The 5,464-nt window shown below is 33.8% G+C and overlaps 1 long non-coding RNA gene across 1 annotated transcript in view; it reads right to left on the minus strand.

Annotated features, from left to right (window-relative positions):
• LOC107702158 (uncharacterized) overlaps positions 1 to 3,355 on the minus strand; it is a 14,580-nt gene extending 11,225 nt beyond the window's left edge. Inside the window, exons 1-2 of the long non-coding RNA XR_001635733.1 lie at positions 3,274 to 3,355; positions 2,885 to 3,197 (exon numbers count right to left, since the gene is read on the minus strand). This is a non-coding gene — a long non-coding RNA (uncharacterized LOC107702158). The remainder of the gene's footprint in view (positions 1 to 2,884; positions 3,198 to 3,273) is intronic.
• Positions 3,356 to 5,464: the final 2,109 nt, after the last annotated feature.

The raw sequence follows: 5,464 nt of genomic DNA on the forward strand, positions 1-5,464 counted from the left end.
GAAGTTCCGATCTGAACCAAATGATTCGCGATAAGCACTTTGAAGTTCCGATCTGAACCAAATGATTCGCGATAAGCACTTTGAAGTTCCGATCTGGGTCAAAAGATTTGTGAACCCGTTCCGAAGTTCCGATCTGAACCAAATGATTTGCGATAAGTGTTCCGAAGTTTCGATCTGAACCAAATGATTCGCGATAAACGCTCCGAAGTTCGGATCTGAATCAAATGATTGCCGATAAGCGCTCCGAAGTTCCAATCTTAAGCAAACTCAAAATGCATTTTGTCCGTCGTGAGCCAAGGATTCCAACGAGATAAGACACTTGCGCGATTTCGCGATTTCGCGATTTCGTACACCGTCGTGGGTGAAGAGGGAGAACAGGATGGGACTGAGCACACACCCCTGGGGTGTACCTGTGCTCAGAGTGATGGTGGAGGATGTGCAGGGGCCCAGTCTCACTGTCTGGGGGCGCTCTGTCAGGAAATCTTGTATCCAGCTGTAGGCAAACTGATATGGGTCGAGTGTAATAGAGTCTTTAGTGTGCGAGAGGAAACAGATGTGTGTGTAGGATCAGTTTCTGTGTGCTGTGAACGATGGTCAGAATGAAACTTCAGCTGCAGATGCTGATTCAGACTCAAACTCAGAAACTTGGGAGTGTTGCGCTGAAGCATCAGTTTATCTGACGTCTCCTGTGAGACGCGAGGACGATCAGACTGATGTTCAGTGGCGTCAGCAGCACACGAGATCCACAGGGGCTGTTTTCATGATCTCTGGAGGATCTAGTGGAGCTTCAAACTCAGTGTCCTGCTTAAAGACACACTCCTAAAACGGCAAAAAAGAAAGAAAGAAAAAACTAATGTCCTTTAGCAGCAAGTTTCTGACTCTTTTAAGGAAATCGTTCAGTCAGAAATGAAAATTCTGTTATAACTTTATATAAATAATACTTTTCAAAAGTTTGGGGTCAATAATATTTTTTTCTTTGAAAGAAAATAATTGTATTCATCAAGGATGCATCAAATTTATCAAAAGTGCCAGTAAAGACATTTATAATGTTAGAAAAGATTTCAATTTCAAATAAATGCTGTTCTTTTGAACTTTCTATTCATCTGTGAATCTGTTTCCAACATTGATAATAATCAGAAATGTTTGTTAAGCAGCAAATCAGCATATTAGAATGATTTCTGAAGATTATGTGACACTGAAGACTGGAGTAATGATGCTGAAAATACAGCTGCGCATCACAGAAATAAATTACAGTTTAACAGATATTCACATAGAAAACAGCTGTTTTAAATTCTAATAATATTTCACAATTTTTAACTGTATTTCTGATCGAATAAATACAGCCCTGTTGAGTAGAAGAGACTTCTTTTCAAACATTACAAAATCTTAATGGCCCCAAACTTTTGAGAGAGTGTGTGAGTGTGAGTGTGAGTGTGAGTGTTTGTGTGTGTGTGTGTGAGTGTGAGTGTGTGTGAATGTGTGTGTGAGTGTGTGTGTGTGTGTCTTGGAATAACACTGTAAATGTCTCTCTCTTCGGGTCACTGGTGTCTTTAAGAGGATCATGTGGCCGAACAAACTAACAGACTCGTTTGTCGTGACTGTGAATGAAGTTGAGAGCAGCTTTAATCTCATGTCTGATTAAATGCCGTTTCACAAACACACTGTCAGCCGTTTCTGCTGTAACGACACATTTCACTGCTTAAAGTCCCGGCTTCATGAATACATGAGCGTTTACAGTCATTACTGACGCTTACGCCTCTAATTATTACAGTCTGATATTAAGTCCAGTATGAAATGTCAGTTTAAGGCTGGCTGCTTTTATTGCTCGACGTTGAAAAGTTAAAAATGTATCCAGTCCAGAAAGAGCAAGAGATGTTCAAGCTTAAATCATTTGATTAAAACATGTAAGTTTAAATGGAAAGACACTTTGATTTCTCAAATCTCTTAGTCGTAATGTTGGTCACAGAGTAAAAGTGTTTGTCAGCATGTTTACGCACAAAACAGCTGAAAATCTCATTGGATGGTGATTAAAATCTAGTATTTATTTTTAAATTATTATATTTGCTTGTTTATATATTAATACAGTCAAAAATGGTTTAAAAATGCAATTTTTTTCAAATATATTTAGAGAGCAATACAACTTGAAAGCAATACAAACTATGCAGTTGTTTAAAAGGTACAATGGTTTTCAGTAATTGATTAATAAACTAATACTTTTTCTTTTTCTTTCTATATGCCCCTGACATACTTGGTTGTATTGTACAATATGTTTGGTTTTCAGTTAAAAAAATTAATTAAAAATAATAATTTTAAAATGCTGAAAAAATCCGACGTCCGAAAAGATTTAGACAGGTGTAGAAATATGCTGTAAAAAATTATTTTTAAAAATGAAGTTGTATATAAAACAAAGGTTATCGAGGAAAACACAACTTCAGTCTTCCTACTGCAAAATTCAGTGTTTGATTCAATATGTTAATTGTTGTTTCTTTGTAAGTAATTGTGAAATTTACTAGCGATTTCTTTGTGAAAATGGTTTCTACATCTTTTTTTTTTTTTCAGGTGTATCCACAGTTATTTATATCGGTACGAAAACAGTCGTTGTGCTGTGTAATATGCACACTGCGTTTGGTATCATGTTATTTAAATGTATTATCAGAATCATAAACACACTGGCTTGTAGCGCAAATAGGTTTAGCATTTCCTGCACTTTGTTGCTCTTAGTTATTTACCGATATCGGCCGATGAATCGTAAGTCGCGCATATTGACAGAAAACAGGCGGATATATTTAGGAACTAAAGTGTTATTTTCCTGTCTGTTTTGTCCATATTTTTTTCTCCACAATCACATCGGGGAACTTCTGAAAGTGATTCAAGTTTTAATTACAACAAAGATCAGCATGCGTGTGTTTGTCCCCCTTTATATCGCCGATGTGCCAAGTTGGATCGCGCACAAAGAGACGGCGCCGGTCTGGTCGCTCGCGCACGCTCTCCTTCACGTCTCAATGTGGGACAGCAGAAAGTGGCATCAGAGGGAAAGTGGATTAAAGTAGGTTCCTCTCCTCCTCCTCTCTCCCTCTTTCTCTCCCTCATGGGCGCGTGTTTTTTGGCAGGGTCACCTGAGTCCTCCGGTTGGCCGCGGCTCGCAGGTAGCGAAGTTTGACGCTAACGAGAAGGAGCTTTGAAGCCGTCCCCAGTTACTTAAACACAACAACCTTCATTAATTCACAACGACGGTCCCATCAGGTTCTCATTAACAGCGGCACGAACACTCACCGGCGCCGTTATTAACTATTAATCCTCGTGTTTCTAGGTGTTTGGGGCTCTTCCGCTGCCAGAGGCCTGATTTCCGTAGGTTTGTCCCTCGTGAAATATTCGGATTTGTGTTGTTTGTATCTGCTGCAGTATGGAGGACCAAAGCTGCCAAAATTAAATGTAAATGGATAAATAAGTAAATGTATAATAGGAAAATAAATAAAGAAATAAATGACTTGACTTTATGTATTATTTTCTGTATTAATTCTTTTTAACTTTTATTTTCTTATTCTTTCATTTGATTTTTAATATTTATTTTTTAATTGTATTTATTCATGCATTTATTTCCAGCTTTATGGAAGTCACTATCTTAATGATTATATAATGATCTCCATGTTGCACAAGGAAAAGTAAAAAGAAATAAATGAATAAATAAACCTGGAAATAAATACATGTGGGAATAAATAAATAAATCTAAAAAATGAATGCATAAATAAATATAAAAATAGGTGAAATAATAAGTAAATAAAAGTTTAAAAAGAATAAAAATAAATACAGAAAATAATGCATAAAGGAAAAAGGTAATAAAAATGTAAGTTTTATGACACTAAACTATATTTTATAAAAATTTGAAGTTTTATAAAACTATATTTGTTTTAATCAAGTCATTTATTTCTTTATTTATTTTCCTGTTATACATTTACTTATGTATCTATATGTTTATTTATTTATTTTATTTTTAATTTCTGCAGGTTTGGACCTCCATATTGCAGGAGCTAAAAGTAGTGTTAAATATTTTGCAGATTATTGAGAATGTTAAACAAAAATGACATGTTATTTTTGACCCATGCACAGATGGAAAAATGATTTGGAGTTTCATAAAGAAATCAGAGAAAGTGTACCATGTTAATAAACATTTCTGCTAAAATTCATATAAGAGGTCATATGAACATGACATGCAGGTTTACAATTGACATATTTAATCTTTATTTTTTCAAGTAGTGTTTTATTTTGATTAACATTATCTTAATTTTACATTTTCATGATTTAGTTCATTATTAGCTATTCACTCACTCACAAGCCCTCTGCAGTTTCTGGATTCTGATTGGCTGTCAATTCAAAATGCTTCAAAAATTTGCAAATAAGGCATATAGTTAAATCCCTAAAGATGTATAGAAAGACAGCAAACTTACAATACATAAGTAACAAATACAATAGATAAATAAAAGCTAAAAAAAAAAAGGCTTTCTAAAATGAGCTTATATACTTATCCAGAAGTGAAATCAGCTTTCTTAGTTTTGCCCAAGAATTTAATAATAATTTAATTTTAAGAATTTGGGCTCGGGTATAAAACATCTGCATGCATGTTTGAAAACAAGTTAAAAAGTTATCCTTTTTTCTCTTATTTTTCTATATTGTTATAGTTTTTATGAATGGGCCTTAATTTGTTTTTCCTCCACAAATGTCTGCATTTAATTCAGCTCGAACTGCTTTGCGTATAGATCAAACTTTGTTTTGCTAGTCATTTTCATTTTTTTGCCAACGTTATATTTTAAAAATGATTTAATGACAAAATTTGAAAACCTACTGACTAGTGTTATTTTACAATTATTTATATATTATTATTATAGAATTTATTAACATTTGAATTAGCTTTTATTTTTATACATTCTGTTTTTATTGTAATTTTAGTTTGTTTAGTCGTTTTTGATTTTTAAAACTATTTCTATTTATCTTTATTTTATTTCAGTTTGAATAATTTTAGTACTTCAACTTAAAGTTTTGTTAGTTAGTTGCCAAGGCAACGTCTAAAATTCAGTTTTTTTTTGTTTATTTCTATTTACGAAACTTATTTTTAATAGTTTGTTTGCGCAAACAGGACTACTGTTGACACTTCAGAATCTGAACAAGATGCATGTCATTGTTATAATATTTGCTTGCATACCACACTGTGATTGCTTTGCTTTCTTGAATTTATGTCCATTTATATTGACATTTGATGCAGCATTTTAAAACAGAACTAGAGACTAAAACCTGAACTCACGTAATACTTGAACGCTGTTTTCCTGCCAGTGAGATTTCCTCCACGACCGAGTTTAAGAACGTTTAACCTCTCTAGGACTGCAAGAAAAGTCTCTCTAATATATATATATATATACATATATATATATATATATATATATACATATGGGGCTGTTGAAATGCTGATCAG

Source organism: Sinocyclocheilus anshuiensis, unplaced genomic scaffold (genome assembly GCF_001515605.1).
Source record: "Sinocyclocheilus anshuiensis isolate Anshui unplaced genomic scaffold, SAMN03320099.WGS_v1.1 scaffold1762, whole genome shotgun sequence".
Classification (NCBI taxonomy): Eukaryota; Metazoa; Chordata; class Actinopteri; order Cypriniformes; family Cyprinidae; genus Sinocyclocheilus; species Sinocyclocheilus anshuiensis.